The sequence below is a fragment of the Xylocopa sonorina genome, chromosome 11 (assembly GCF_050948175.1).
Source record: "Xylocopa sonorina isolate GNS202 chromosome 11, iyXylSono1_principal, whole genome shotgun sequence".
Taxonomy (NCBI): Eukaryota; Metazoa; Arthropoda; class Insecta; order Hymenoptera; family Apidae; genus Xylocopa; species Xylocopa sonorina.
The window spans coordinates 1,736,134-1,753,003 of NC_135203.1; the positions used below are offsets into that span (position 1 = coordinate 1,736,134).

The window sequence follows — 16,870 nt, forward strand, 5'->3', positions numbered from 1 at the left end:
CGTCGCTGCGACGCTCGCTGACAAATCATAATTGCAGCGACGGTGGGCACCTCCGACGCGAGGCGCGAATCGCAATTCATCTCGCGGCGGGGAAAGAGGAGTTCGCGAATCGGCGGAATGGCTGGTATCGCGAGCACCCCGCGGAAAATCGATAAGATGTTAATGTTAGACGCGTCGATCGGTCGTCCGGGCTCTCTCGTGCGGTTCGAGTAATAATGGCATTCGAGAGCGAGTCGGGAGCGGACGAGCGGGAAGCGCGGAGAAAGAAAACGGTAGAGAAGAGAGAGGCTATCGCCACCTCCTTGACAGTGACAAATGGACGGAGATTTCAATCGGTGAATGGAATCACCACCGGCTGGCCCCGTCTTGCTCGCGCGCGCGGCCCAAGCTCCGCGTTATGGCCACGCTCTTCTCAGTGGGGCCCAGCGCGCGCTGCCAGAGTATCCTCACCGTACTCTCTCTCGGGCGCACCTCAACCTGTCGCGTTCCTGTTTGAACGACCGTACGTGCGGTCCGCTCGTGTACTCTGCCCTCTCTCGCGAGTGGGACGTGTCTCATGCACGAATTAACCGGTGCTACGAGACGCGCGCTTCGAGACCACGAATCGCGATTACCCCAATCGATATTTCTGAGTAATGGACGATTTCTGGTTCTCGAAAATTGGCCCGGATCTGTCTTCGGGAAATTGTTCTCGGGCTTTGCCACTCTCACGATGCGACGGGCAAAGGTTGTAATTCAAAGGTCCCAGATTAGATCTCGTCTTGGAAAGTTTTATCGGGTTTCTAGGTCACTTTCGGATCGAACTATTTGGTTGGATAGGAACGAGAAGTTTTGACATAACGTTGCAACCGTTCGAAGCATGGATTTTTGAAAAGAAACACATCCGACCAGTATTTGTAACGATCTCTCGTTCGTCGTGAATCTGGTCGACGCAATAATTGCGATGGATTCTCAATTTTCATGTAAATTCGTAATCACTTCCACTCGAAACCAGTTCTCATCGATCGAATCACTTATCTTTCCCTCTATTACCATGATTCAACACTTTCTTCGCCTCGTGACAGGCACAAAAAGCATCGTGGGCAGATAAGGGAAACTGATAGAAAACTGATACTTGTACTTATCGTGGTCAACCACTATCTTTCAACATCCCGCTAATAGAAAGAAACGATAGAAAATAGGTGAGCCGTAATCTTCTTCGTGGTTCTGTTACGAAACTTTGTTCAAATCATCCTCGCTAATCGGCGGATAGAAGGGAGAGAGAGAGAGAGAGAGAGAGCGCGCGCGCAGGGACGCGGAGATAATTGACTTTTTTTTAACGTCAGATTCGACTGCCAAGACTTTCCAGCTTCGATATTTTCCCGGTCGCTTTCTTGGCGTATCTCGAAGGTATCGCGGCGTCCAAGGCTATCTGATCCGTCGACGTAGTAAACACGTCGGGACCAGTTTTTTCGAAAAGGAAAAAAGTGGGAACAGGAATAAAAGAGAAAAGAAGAAAAAGGAAGGTAAAAGTAGGAAGATGAAACGCGCCATTATAGATCCGAATCTCGGCACGAGAGGGACAATCAATTACGTCGTTCGATGAAAATTCAGCTTGTCCGTCGACACTTTAACGGGTCCTAGCGTCACGAGGTATAATGCAAGCGGTGATTAACTGCGCGAACGAACGGGCGCATCAATTAGCGGCTTGATCGTTCGGCTGGCTCGAGACGAGCAACTTTCCCGCATTATTCACCCAGATAGAGACGAGCGCGACGACGTGTAACGTCGAACGAGAAGTCACCTTTAAGGAACGGGGGCCTTTGGCCGTGGTGTAACGAAGAGGAGCCGATTTTTTTTTTTTTTTTTCTCTCCTCGCCGTCCTCCGCGTCGTCCTCGTCGTCTTCTCCCGGTGGCTTGACCGGGTGAAAGAAGTCGAGGCGGAGCGAGCGAGTACGAGGAACGAAGGGGAACCGAGAGGAAGAGAAGCTACCTTCGAAGGGAACCGGGTGTTAGCCGGTACTCTTATCGCGTGGCGATCTGATCCTAATTTATAGCCGCGTCCCAAATAAACTAGTTTTCGCTATCGTCACCTCGACTCTCTCTCTTTTCGTCTCCGCACCCGTGGTCCACCGGGGACCTTTCGGGGGCCTCGTGGCCTCTCGACGCTTATAAACGCTCCTCTCGCGTCCGAAAGGCCAAAACTGTACCTCCTGGACCGTCTCGTTCCACGGAGGAGGGCCCAGGTATACGAGTCAGCTCTAGATCGTATATACGAAAGAGAGTGCCTCCTGTCGCACCTACCTGCCCTGGGACCGTTGCTCTTTTTTCGCCTTTCACTCTCTCTTTCTCTCCCGTGTTCGCCTCTCCCCAAAGTGGCGAAACACACCGCGACCAGGCAAAGGAAGGGGAGAAACAACCCTCGAACGAACCGACGACGTCCGTGGCCTATAATTGCCAATTAGCGCGGAGATATTTAATTGCCATTAGGCCGGGTGGTGAACTCCCGATCTGGGCCTGACCTCGGACCCAGAGGACGCACACGTACGCGCCTACCCTTCCGGCCGCGATGTTTCCACGGCCGCGCGCGGGAATCTGCATAAAATTCGCGACCACCGGATAGACCGTCCCCTCTCGACGGTCCCCACGGACGCGGCGGAATAGCCGATCTTTTTAACGGCGAGATGCCGGTAGGATTCAGGTGTCTCCTCGATAAATCCTGCTAGAATGTCGTCGCGATTCTACTCTCTCTCTCTCCCTCTCTCTCTTTCTCTCTCTTTTTCCTGCTCTTTCGCCCTCTGCGTTCTCCGCGATCCTCCGTTGCACAATGTCTTCTTGAGGCAACGCGCGTCGCGAGAAACCGTTCGCTGTCGCCGCACGGTTTCCTTCGTGCCTCTTCGTTTTAGGCGTAGACCAAACGAGACTCGAGCGTGCCACCGGATGTACGATAACCGATCGTGTATTAACAGTCGTTAACATTACGTAGATATCTCTTAGGAGATGCAAGACTTTTTGAATATGAGAATGTTGGTTCATTCGTAAATTCTTCGTTTCCTAAACTACGCTAAGTTTGAAACTTTATACGCGTGTAACCGCAATAAAGTAAATATCCATTACCTGTAGCTTCAATATATCTTTGACTTTATTCGTATGACTACGGTTCGCGAGGACATTTTGAATATTTCAGTTAATTTGTCTTGAACATTTTTTCTGATTTTTTTTACGAAGGCAATTTATATAATAAAATATTTTTTACCTTAATTTTACGTATTTATTTATCTTATCTTACGTATTTATTTATCTAGTAAATGGACATTGGTTCCCAATGATTCATAGCATTTAGGCACAAAATGAATTGAACAGTTTCGATAAAAAAACTACTGAAAGCTCCAATTAATTCGTATTAAAATTTTGAAAAATTCGAGGCGCTATATCTCTGAAGATAACTATTTTTATTTAATGAAACTCAGCTGGTTCGAAGCGGAAGACTTTCTTCTTAAAAACGGTTTTCGAATCGTCTCGATCGGACTTCCGGTTCCCAAGATATCGTCGTGTAAAGGGAAGGGTAATTTTTAATCGTTTATTATGTCCGTCCTAGTCACTGATCTACCTCTATCGACTGTCACGTGGGCTCTTCAATGCCAGACAGTTGCCAGACAGATTTTTACTATTACTATTAATGCGTACGCATTTCCAAGAAAAAATCTGGGTCGAGTCATTCATAACTACCGCGGCCATCTTGCGCGCCGCGAAGACTTTGCGCCCTTGTATCTCAGCAACGGATTGAGATATCGGAACGAAACAAAAACCGATCTCACTGACGTCATTTTCTCTATCCATTTGAGAAGTATCGATGATCAAATTCCACGTTTTCTTCTCGGTGCTGTTTTATAAAATAAATAGGTATAATTGCATTTTACGAAAGACAAGCACTACGAATAGTACCGTCTTTATAATGGAATGCCGGTTATTTACATTTACAATCGCATTGTTGGCAGGTATGGGGAATTTCGTTTTCTTTTCAGAGCTGTATAGTTGGGTGTAAATACAAGTTACATGCGAATTAATGGAAGTTCTAGCGATTGTAATGGCTTAAGAAACTTAGAAACGAACTCATCACGCGCGATATAGTCGATAGCTCTTCGCTACACGAGTCGACCGGTACGCGATCGTGGTATCAACTTTATTACGGCGCAGCGCAGGCCGCGAGATCCTCGGACACGAAACGGTAGTCTGAATTTACGCCTCACGGTGGACGGCTGCCAGGCTCGGCTCCGTTTTGCTACCTGGGTAACCGGAGAACCTGCTAAAACCTCCCCGGTCGGCCCGTTTTTCTTCCACCTCGTGGAGATCATTGTGGACGTCTGCAGTAGGAGCGAGTGATTACCAAATGAATACAGGGTGACCAGGGCGGAAAGTTGTGCAGCGTGAAAAGATAGATCGGACAGTAAAAACTGTGGAACCGAGTAGGTTTCGTTTAAAGGAGATTCATTTTTAATGAAGTCGAGTTAAAAAATTAATCAGATTCTCGAACGATCGTTAGTACCCGGTGTGTAATACTTGTTCGATACATTACTGAATTCCGCATTTCTTTCCTCGCGTACGTTTCCAATAATGACAGAAAAGCCACAGTTTACGCGTTCGATTTCATCACGCGCTGCTACTCATCTTTATTAATTTCGATAATCGAGCGTACATCGCATAAGAAATCTACGCTTGCCTAGTAGTAATTTATTAAATTAACGTGTAAATTGTCGAAGCGGATGATGCACGATGAAACGATGAAAAGGATAAAAAGGCAATCGAACAAATGCGTGTCGATGATTTTCCCGTGTTGGATGGCATAGCGTCGTACAAGACTATTTATTCCACGTCGTGCGTACATCTCTCCTCTCACCCTGTATATTTGATTAGACGAACACCTCGAATGTTCTCGACGTCTCCGAGGAGAGATTCGAGGCTACGTGGTTCCCCGTCGCGAAACACCACTCCGCGAGATTCCTCCCAGGAAATCTGCCCGCGCTGTTTTTCCACGCGGCTTATCAACATAATTCCTAATTACCACGTCGCACTGGCAATTAATCACCGTGCGATCTCCTCGGAAAACGGGCTGCCAGCAGTCGTTAACACGCTCGTCGGCACAGTCAAGTATCGTAATTACACAATTAAACAACGAGCTGCGCGGCGTCGACCCGGAGTTAACCAGCTGGTCGACGAGCTGTCGATGGAATCTCGCGTAGGGAACACGTCGACCGCGCGTCCGGTAACGAGGATCAATTTTATGATCTCTTTAATTTCACGCTCGTTCCCACCGCGGTATGCAAAAGACATGGGCCCGCGCGACGGATAATTGCCCGCGGCCGGGTAATTACTCGTGACTTTTCGTCGAACGCGTCGCCTCCTCCTTTGTTCGAGTGTCCATTGTCGCGTTAGAGTGCGACCCGCGTTTGAAATCCGCGCGCTATCGCCGCGCCGGATCGTTCCCTCGTCCGGTTCCTCACGGCGGTCGTCCCGGTTCCGCACGTGTCGATTTCCAGAGATCCCCAACGGTGACCCTCTCGATGCGCGTGAAATTACGACGCCGCGTCGTGGCGTTGTCGCGGAAGCTGGAGATCATCGTCGCGATTGCGCGTAAATTACCGCCGCAACGTCCCCGTGTCCTCGCGGTGAAGAACGCCTCCTTTCTGCCTCTCTGCCCGTGTCCCTCGCAAGCTCTTAATCCGGCTTATCCGACGAGTCCATTGTGCTTTTCGAGAACGTGGCTGGACGCTCGGACGTGGAAGCGGAAAAATTTGTGGGGGGTTACTGTCACGTGCTACGCGTCTGTTAATATTTTTCTTTATTCGCTGATATTTATTGCGAGGGACGTTACGCGGAAGCAGGCGCGTCGAATGCGAATTTTAGGTGTTCTACTTGCGACGATATTCCATCGATATGATCTGTTCGAAAAATTCGAATTATTTTGCAGAATATATTTTACACGTCGACGCGTATGCTTACGCAAGATAGTTATTTTAGTATCTCGATGCTGATTAATCAAATTGGATGGTATCGATTAAAAATTTCCACTCAATATTTTCGCAACGCTACAGAAATGTCGGTGAAGATAAAAATCACCCCGTATGGGAAGATACGGGCGCATACAAATATTTTTTGTACCCTCTACGGGTCGAAAATGCAGAATTCGTGCTTAGCGCCCCTATTTTCCATACTCGGTGCACATGCCGGTTTAATTAACCCAGTTCCAGGCGAAATAAACGGAACAACGAAACGCGTACAAATATTTACGGTGTACAGTTAGCCAGAAATGGGCTGCCGTAATAATCGCTAGTTTTCTACCTCCATTTTCACCACGTTTGTAAACCAGCACCGCGCGCCTTGTTCACCGACAGACTTACACGAATTCCACGGTTAATCCAGTCTATCTGGACAATTAACGCAATACCGTTGGCTTCGAAAAGGTCTAGAAAGTCTATCGGCTCGACGATATTTTCGTCTGGTTAGCACACATCTGGCTCGTCCGATCGAACGTAACCAACCATCGTACGCGTCGAGCGAGCTGTCTCTCCCCTGGTACCGCCCGCGACGATGAAAAATCCTCGAGGATTAAACGATTCCGACTGGAGCCGTTGGCAGTGTGAAATTCGAGTGGCGAGGAAACGGGGGACAGGTCCGTGCGAGCTCGAAGAAGCCTGGTAGACGAGATTAACCGCGAACCGCGTTTCGTAACGTCGCTTTTCGTGTCGAAGATAATGGAGAACGGATAAACAGGTTTCGAACGGTGCTCGAGGGGGTAGTGGCGCGAGTCGACGGCATTAAAAGCTTCGCAATTACAAGAGCCCGATAGCAGGAGCGACGGTTCCGCTTTGGAGGCTGCCGTATCGATTCGTCGGCCGGTGAAATTCCGTTTTTAGAAAGGCCATAGCTCGCGTGAAAGCCGGAATTCCGTGGCGCTTCTCTCCGCAACCCGTGGAATCGGCGCTCGGTCGGGTTTGTACGCGCATAGCTCTCCTTGCCTCGTCGATTCATGGGCAACCGTGTTCATGAATATTCCCCGGGCTCGTTCCTGGACAGCTCTCTGTCCTGTTTGAATAAACGTACCAAAGTTTCCAGGGGCCTCTACATCGTGTCCGGTGTACGATGAATTTCATATAGGCGAAAAATACACGCGCCACCCTTGGATACGCGCGCCGCCACCACTTGCTGCGCCCTTTGAGCGCCGGTACTACGTCGAAACCGTGTCATTATTGGATAAATAACGCGATACGAAGTCTGCCGATGGTTAGTCTCGAGTATAGGAACGAAGAAAAGGAAAAAGCGACAGTTTTAAAAGTCTATCGTGAAGTACGGTATAATTAAATCGCCACGCCCTACAGCGAGATAAAGCCAGAGCAGTCACGCCGATGTATGAAATTAGAAATCTAGATACTCGCTGAGAAAGAAAGTCCGCGTCCGCTAATGACCGTACAATTACTTCATCGTCTCAGCTTCCTTCGGCGAGTCTCCAAGAGAACCGCGATGGACGACGAGCGTCCCCTCGGTAAAAACTCCCATGATGGTTGGTACACGAGAGCAAGCTCGCTCGAACGCGGTCGGAACCTTCTCGAACGACTTGTCGCGTAATCGCGCGGCATTTGTCATCCGGTTTCGCGTCATTTCGGTTTCCGCGCTCGACGGAGAACCGGAGGGACACCCGACTGATTGCCAGCGGCGCGCTGAGGTATTCTTTCGGACCATCACGCCCGTTGAAACGTCGAACAAATGGGATACACGTGGTTATCGTTTAAAGCAAGTTTCCCCTTTCCTGATTCAGCAAATTCATCATCCGACATATTTCAATCGAATTTTTCTGCATCAGTGCAGTGGTGCATCAGTGTTTCCTCTTTGTAACTTTCACGCTCCTCTTTCTGTTTTCTTCGTCGCACCGTTCAGTTGATCCTGTTTAATAGTAGGAAAAATATAGGAAAAGTTTGAACTTCGTAGTTTTGCTTACGACAGTACGCAAACTCGTAAACTAAGTAGGTTATTGGTTGAAACCTTCCATCGAGGACTATTCTTTGATACCACTTTGGTAAGGAAATGAATTTTTTTACTACTCGTTACTTCTATTTAGGACACTGAATTCTGTGAAAATTCTAAAATAAGCAGATCTCACGTACACCGGAATTAAATAACCTTCTATCCGTAATTAAATACTGAACGTTTTACAATAAAAAAATAAGACTTCACAAACAATTTTCCAAATAGTTACCCCGCGACTTTTACACGGCAGGTGTACTCTATATAAAATGACGCGAAACGGGTGAAATTTGCAAGGCATACTCAACGATTGGGTTTCGTAGCGAGCGTTCCGAATGAAACCGTCGATGGTGCCGTCTACCACCGCGGTCGGTTGGCAAGTAAAAGAGAAAGAGACGTGATCTTTGGTATTATACGTCGCCCCCGTTTCGAGCGTATCCGTATCCGAGGAACGGCGGCATTCCATCGGGAGCGTGCACGGAATCTCCGCGCGGCCGAGGCGCTCTATCGGACGCGGCGATCGTGGTAGCGCACGTACACCGGACTTGTTCGCTAGGTGAGACATGGTAATCGCGTATCGATAGCCGCGTACCGTGTAAAACGTCGATCCGCCGCGACTCTGGCATACATAACGCCCCGCTAACGGCCACGTTATACCCTCGCCCGGTTTTTCCGTCGCGTCCACGTCCGCCATATTTCCATCACGAGCCCTCCTCCGCTACGCGCGTCCCGGCTCGGCTCGCCCCTTCCTCGTCATTCCCGCGAATTGCTCTCTTTTGATCGCTCGACGATAGAATAAAAAAAAAAGAAATATTCGACGGGATGTCCGTAAAGAGATTAATTTAATTAGGGCGTGAGCAACGACGTCGATCGTAAAAGGGGACGTTTCCTTCTGGATCGTTCGCGAGGACCTTGAGGCGAGGCTTCGATGGTCCGTCGCTTCGATGGCGGCGGTATGCAAACTGCTGCCTCGAATCGCCAACAGCTCGAAACGGTATAATTGCAAAAGATCACGCGGGTTTTGTAACCCAGCGACAAGGACGCTCCGCAGATCGGCGATCCGATCGGTTTACGATCTGCTCCCAGTTTGGTGGATGCAGACCTCGATCCTTCTCTCTATCCCTCTCCCTCTCACGCGCAAGGATAGAGAGAGAGGGATTCCGCTCGTTGTGATAGATCGACCGGGGTGATTCTGGGATGCCGCAACGTCTGCTGCTGCCGCGAGGGGCCGATTTCGCCGGATAATCGGATGCCGGTGATTTTCGGCATCCGAGCACGGAACTACGATCGGAATGTACTTGGCCGCTGTCGTTACGCGGGTATGCAAATTCGACGACGTCGGTTCAAAATAGGAGTCCCTTCGAGGAATTCTTACGTAACGGTAATGGGACGGAAAGAAAGAGTTTCGTGGAATCGTTGCACTTTTTCAGGTGCTCCTAGCTCTTCACCTCTTGGTTAATCAATTAATTAATCTTCCACACTGTGGATTACATAGATCTTTAACTAGTTTTCAAACTGCTCGCGTTGTATCGAGTACACTTTTAATGGAGTACCATTAAACCACACAAAACCCACCCCAAGTAGTCGTACTTGAGCGGTTCATTTTCACGCGAGCTTCCCCACTTCAGCTTTGAATCCAAAGGAAAGAATCCATCTTCGACCTGAAATACTTACCCATCTCGGCGACCCGTACAGTTGACACTTTCCACGGCCAAGAAACGTATGCCAAGGTATGACATCCTCGACCGGTTACCCGATTTCGCCTGTAACGCGAGAGGTCAAATACTCGCTGCCTCACGGTCCCGTTAATCACGCCGGGATGATAACGAAGCAGAAGTAACCGATCGGAGAGCGACGTTCCATTTGCAACGAGCACCGTGTCGCGTATCGGCACAGAGGCAGAAGGAGCGACCTGGTATCGGCCGTGGCGATCGTGGCGCGAGCGCGAGCACCACTTGTCTACCAGGTGAGACACACGGTAATCGCGCATCGATACCCAGCCACGAGGACGTATATTGCCCCGGTCCACCGCAACGCGGATCGCTAATAGCTAACTATGATCCTACAAGCCGTTTACTATCGAGACCATCCAGCCGCGGTCGCCGCGAAAATCTGCGCGGTTTCTTTTTCTATTCGGGAACGAGTTTCGCGATTGTTGGTTAACGTTTAAAGCACTGCCGTGGCGATTTGGGGGATATTTTGGTTCTCGAAATGGAATTTTAGACGAGTCGATGTAGAACCATTACCTTTGTAATTATGAAGTTTGTTAGCGTTCTACTTATTCGTATCGTTGGAATATTTTATAGTTGGTTAGACCGTTAGGAATTGCTATTTCGAATGCTCGTGCGGCTGTAAAAAATCCATTTTTTATTAATACAATCTTCTCAATTTTACTGATGCACGAAAACGTTAACGAAAATTACCACCCAAGTAATTGAAAGAGAATACGAAAACCTCGAGCAGCGCAGAACCAACAGTACCAGCATCGACGCGACCACGAAGATCAGCGTAGCTGGCTAGCGGAAACGTCGTAATCGTTTAACGATAGCCGCACACGACGCGCACAGAGTGGACGCAGTAACAGTGGCGACGTAACCGGCCCTGTAATAGTCCGGTTACGAGCAGACAAACGATATTTTCGCGAATCTTGCGCTGGTAGCCTCTAATTGCGGGAGCCTCGCGATTATCGCGGTTATCGGGCTCCTCTAATCACCTGGATCCCGGAACGATTTCAGAGGCTGGACCTAATCGCGCGATAAACACCCGCTGTTCGACTCTTCGCAGCGTTTATTGTACAGTATATTCTGCGATTCTCAGCTCTTTGATTGCACCTGTTTTGCAGGATGCTTTAGCATCGGTTGAATTTCTAGAGAACTTCTTTATTCGTATCAATGATTAGGTTTGTCAAATTTTGACATTAAGCGCAAACTGCTCTTATTTCGACATCCGAATATGCATATCGCGTTATTGAGATTTGGTTGCGGTATCTCTCGCAGCCTTCGAGAAAAGTGTGCAGGAAATTGGCAAATGTAACATCGACGGGGCAGACCTCTCCGTCTCCCCTCGGAATATCGATCAGGACCTTGCTCACCACTTGAAATACGTTGAGCGTTTATTTTAAATCAGCGGAAAAGTTGAGGAAGATTAAGGTTATGAATATATTCCAAGCCCCTCCGCGTTTCAACGCGTCATTCAATCTTAATCAATCACCTGACACCGTACAACCATAAACACTTCGTATCGAATATATTCCAGACGCTCGCTTATCTCCGCGAGTGTCTTCCGTTGCATCGCCACAGTGTTTTCGTGACCCTGTCGGATTCACTCGTGCACCATTACTTTGTAAATTGTCACAATGTTCCAAACGATAAAACCATCTCCATGTTTCGAGTGCGCGCATCGAGACGCAGAAAAAACGCAGCGTGGGGGCACCCAGCTAAGGCGATCCTCGTCTATCTGTTGCAGGATGAAACGAAGGACGCAAGTGGCCGCGACCAGACTGTAAATACGTGCCGCTGAGAGGTCCCGGGATTTATTAGCGCGATCTCCGGCTTCGGTAGGAGAGGAGGCGGAACCAGGAAAAAGAGGAAGAAGCCACAGGAGGACGAGGGCGGAGCGGTGGTCCCGGATGCAAAGAAAGGAAGAAAAGAGGCTTCGGCGGGAAGAAATGGAGCGGCGTCCTCGTCGTTGAGATACATAAATCGTCCCCGGTCCTCGCAAGGTGCGACTCTGCGGAAGACGAATGGGGGTGGCTGTGGCGCGAGGCGGTAGCGCCGGCTCTGCCCGGCTTAGAGGAGATTTAGGAATTAGGGGAATTACGTCGAAGTGCTTGCTTACGCACGAGTACACGTAAGGGAAGAGGAGAGAGAGAGAGAGAGGGAGAGAGAAGACGGTGGATAGTCGCGTGGAGGGGACGTGCTGCGAATGTTGCCGATTCCAGCGTCCATGGAAGTTTTGAAGAAGCCACCCCCTTGAAACCAGAGACGGGCTGCTGTTTCGATTTTCGTCAGGCGGTGGCTCGGTAGGAGAGATCGATGCGTCGCGTTCCACGTCGCGTTTACTCGTTTCTCACGCGGTTTCCTTAGTCAACAAATTCCTGATCGCCGATCGCCCCGCGCGTTTTCACCGGTTCCTCGGATCCACCACTGTAAATAAAGACGTGATCCCGCGCGGCCCCGCGCGTGATTCACTCACGGCCCGAACGGGGCCGGTGACGCGTCGCGAGGATTGGTCGTCGTGTTGTATATAAATCGTGGACGGAGGGACGAGGACTCGCTTCCTCGTCCGCTCGTATCCGTTCATCGAGCGTCGCGGATCCTGTCGCTTCCAGGAGGCGGGTACCCGCGGCCCACACGGGCAACGTGCAAAGTAGCAGCCAGCTTCGGGGTCGAGTCGGCCGCGAAGCGACCGAGCGAGCCGTTTCAGGAAGTCCCGGCCCAACGGCTCGCGGTCCCGTCCCGGAGATTTATCGGCGGGAAATTACGAAGATTAAAGGACGAGCAACCGTTGTACAGAAAGTCCACCGTGTCTCCTTCAACCTGGTCGCGTGACGTCGTCCTTTCAGCCCGTTCGGGGCTGTTCGAGGGACGACGAGGAGGCGGATCGTATAGGCGCTACTCTATCTTTAACCTAACCTAACTCCTTTAATTAAACTCCCGATGGAATATCCTTGTGTACACGAAAGCACACCGTTCGCTGGATCTCTGATCGAGCGAGAGCTGGATTCTATGGAAAATTCGCCGCCTGTGGAGCGTTGAGAGTCCATCGTACGGGGGTACAAGCGGTCGCTTGTACGGTGGCAGGGTTCGAAGTTGCGAACGACGGAAGTAACAGAGTGCCGCGCCCGCGAGTGCAATCAGCGTGGCTATTTGGCGGACGAAACTGTTTATCGGAGGTGGACATCGCTGGGCAGAGGAGAAGAAGGGAACGATGGCAGCAATGGTAAATTAATTAAGAGTATAAATTCGTCCTTTCTCGCGCGGGCACCGCGCACTCATGATCCACGAAGGACTTCCGGTTACCCGGGGTGGGCGCGGCGCGCACCACGAGAATTTGACGATGCGACAACAAGCTCTACCCCTTAATTAGTATCGTACTTAATCCTCGTTTAATTTCAGCCGTCTCTCTGTGCAATATATTGTTTTTTAGATTGTATGCTCGTTGATGGTTACGTTCATTTTTCCTTTCCCGTGATCGCGCTCTCGCGAGGCGGTCACCCAACTGGAAGCTTCTCGCTCGAACCGGAAGCGTGCGTGTATGTCTCTGTGTGCGTCTGTGCGTGTACGAAATTCGATTTGTATCGTTTTCCTTCTGGGGCCTCCGGTACGATCGATTCCCCCGCGGTTATCTCGCGCGAGCAGAGTAATAGCATCGCGAATGGTCGAATCGGGATTTCCAGCGGGTCATGTCGTAGTTCTGGACGAAGATGAGGAATAGGAGGGAGTGAAAAGTGCGCGGTGCTCGACGTTGTTGATATTTTTTTATATTATACGTAGATCGCGTAAGTCACCCCTTCGTTCGAGGAGTCCGACGCGTGGTCGTGTGGTAGATTGTTCCCTCCAATTTTTCATTCGCTTCACCCGTCAGGTACGTCAGGCGAGATCAAACATGCGCAAATTCAATTTATGGCGTTCGATCCTACTTAGCATCACGATTGCGCGCGCGCGAGCAAAGCACGTAAAAGCATCGTGTGCACCTTCGCAGGAAATCACAGGTGCACGATCGCGTTTACGGGTGACTCGGAGGGAACCACGCGTTGCGAGTGTTTGTCGGGTTTCGTGTCGCGTTGAAAGGATGAGCGAGCGTAGAGGGGGTGGAACAGAACGAGCGAAACGAAAGAAACGCTCGAGGAAATCGACTATCATTTTGTACTTTGACGTGTGCAAGCGAACGTGGGAGTGCGTGTTATCGTCGACGCTGATCGAGAGGCGGAGAGAAAGGGAGCGAGCGAGCGAGCGAGCGACGATGATGGAAGGTGATGAAAAATTGGGAGAGAGCGGTGGCGAGAGCGAGAGCGATAGGAGAAATTGTACATTGTTTTGTAAAGAGTAAGTACATTTATTTATATCTGTGATAATGGGCGAGGTTAAGCAGGATTGACGGGGGAAAATGGAATGCTGGCGGGTAGAAACGTACCGGCGGAGGGCGAAGGGGAATGGCGCGAATGTTATGTGTGACGAGAGAGAAAGAGAGAGAGAGAGAGAGAGAGAGAGAGAGAGAGAGAGAGAGAGAGAAGGGAAGAGAATGTGGGCAAGAGAGATGAACGTTGCGGTGTCGGTGTACTTTGACGAAGATAGTCGATGCTCGTGAATTCGTTGACACGTATGTATAACGTAATAGAATAATTACAATAGAGACCCGATCGTGGTTTTGTAAATAATCGTCGCAGCGTAGTCAGGGTCGAGCGTATCTTTCTGTAAATCCAGGTGAAAAGTGGGAAAAAAATAAAGTAAAAAAATAAAGGTGAAATCGTGAGGACGGAGGGAAAAAGAGGGGGAGGGGGTAGGAAAATTTGAACCTCTTGTGCACGATCGCACCCTCGACACTGGAAAAAAATATAAAGAACTATCCGTTGTGAATATATATGATACAGATATTAAGTATATATAAATATATATATGAATATAAATATATAAATATATATATATACATAATACAATAAATAGGTTCTATTTGGTTGTTCGTACGAATTCAATTGTAAATTAATTAAACTGTACATAGTTCTGAATGTGAATATAGACAGAATATATCTATTATTATTATTATTATTATTATTATTATTATTATTATTATTATTATTATATTAATTTTATTATTATTATCAACATCATATTATTATTATTATTATTATTATTATTATTATTATTATTATATTATTATTGTCTATTACCATTATGAATTCATTATATTAAAAAGAAGACTATTATGTTGTACGTTTACACATTTTATTTTTTGTTTATTTTGTTTTTCAAACCTTTATCATCCCAAACAGTTCTTCTTCCCTTGAGAAGAAAAACAAGAAGAATGTTCAGGATTTGAAGGTACGTCAGAAGTAAACGAATCGTAAATCACGGTTGATGTAAATAGCCGCAATTACGCCAGTTCGAAGTGTATTACTTTAATGATTGTACAAAATTGTATGATATCGCGTATTTGATTGGTGAACAACCATGATCGAGAAACGGGATTCGACAGTATCCGATGTCGTAGACGATGCTGGCAATTATTTTAGCACGCACGACTAGAATTTCCGTTTCGTTGGTCCAGCGGCTATTTTGACGTTTCACGATGGGTGCTCTATCGTTTTCAGTTCTCGAACAATAGCGTTCTCGCGGTGGCCAGGTTCCAACGAGAATACCAGGTATACAACAGGTCAGTGAATCATATTTATCGCCTTTCTGCCCGCGAGAAAACGCAACTTTTAATTAAAAACCGTGACAACGCGAATACCCAATTAACGAAGACATCTTCGGAACCTTGCCTCGCTTTCGTAATTCATTAAGAACGAACTGTCGCATGTTACTCGGACATTTCCTCGACAGAACCTACGTTCAACTTTATACGCTACGGCTGGACAGGGAGGGAGACGAGTATCAACTTTCCACTTACGCGTACCGGCACTCGAACGTAACCATTTTCATATTTGTTGAATGAAAAAAGAGGAGAGAGCGTACGCAGGAGGATATTAGCGGTTATCACGATAACATCGACCATCGACCCGGTGTAATTACGATAATCGATGAGGCCAGCCGGCGGTTAAGCAGCCGGCAATTATTGGGAACGCAAATTCATTATAAACCAATTTCGCGGCGGTTTAACGCACGGAGAAGGAGGAGGGGGAGGGGGGCGCGTCTGCTACGTTTCCCGTCGTTCTGTTCCTCCCTTTTTCGCGAACGTTTCGCGCACTCTCGCCCGGTTCGAATCGCCCGCGGCATTATTTACAGCTCGAATTTATGCTCGAAAACTTCCCACGAAGATTCGAGGCTCGCGACGCATAAATCAGCCCCGGCGCTTGTCGCGCGTCGCGCGGGGGTCCGAAGGCTCTCTTTCACCCCGCGGAAACGCAAAATTGTCTGCGTCGCGGTCGATTCACGCCTGGTTCCATCGTGAAATCTATCGAATACCGGTGCCAGCGTTCCAACGTCTCTGTCGCTGTCGCGACGAGATTATTCAGGTAGGCGTAGCTGTTTCGCAAGCGCCGATCGACTATTAACGCGACACTGCGCGTGTCAACCGATCGGAATAATTGAAAGGAACACGTGTAACGATGTTCAATTTTCGAGAGGCTGACAGCAGGTGAAAACGACGCCTCGGACGCGTTGACAAATTGCCCTGCCATTTTAACTGGAAACCGTTCAAGAACACGAGTCTACGGTTTTATAGAAGATTCTTAGACAGCGTCTCCTCCCAGTTCGACGCGATTAAAAATAGCTCGAGCTTTTGAAACGCGGCGATTTCGTCAGTTTGAACAACAACGAAACTACCGCTTGGCTTCAGAATTAATTGCCATCAGAAGATCTCCGAGAATGTTTGCTTCAAATCCTGCATACAGAACCTAACAATCGAAATTGTTCGCGATTTCTGGATATCAATACGTGACCAGACATCCGGTCGACCTGTGATTATCCGTAAAACAACATTAAATAGTCATAGAAAATATAATAATCATCGTTCCGGAGGCTTCCACTGGTATCTTACACTCCATACAAGCTATCCGCATCAAAAAACAAAGGCCAGTTAATAAAGTTCACCAAACCTAACCTCCATCGAACCACCAAGACAAGGCTCTAAAACTCTGGCAGCCGTAAAGCGGAGAACAAAAGGTTCGACAGCGTCGCTTGGAACCGCTGCGCAAGAGGAAGGACATCCGCGA

General features: G+C 48.6%; 2 protein-coding genes across 3 annotated transcripts in view; one reads left to right on the top strand and one right to left on the bottom strand.

Moving 5' to 3' along the window:
- The window catches only part of LOC143429075 (homeobox protein araucan), an 84,464-nt gene extending 72,413 nt beyond the window's left edge, over positions 1-12,051 (top strand). Inside the window, exon 7 of one of the 2 annotated variants that reach the window (XM_076904471.1) lies at positions 11,464-12,051. The gene's annotated coding sequence lies outside the window, so the exon portion shown is untranslated. The remainder of the gene's footprint in view (positions 1-11,463) is intronic. The other variant, XM_076904472.1, reaches the window with a different exon arrangement.
- Positions 1-16,870, bottom strand: part of LOC143429091 (uncharacterized) — a 324,872-nt gene that overhangs the window by 195,467 nt on the left and 112,535 nt on the right. The window lies entirely within an intron of this gene.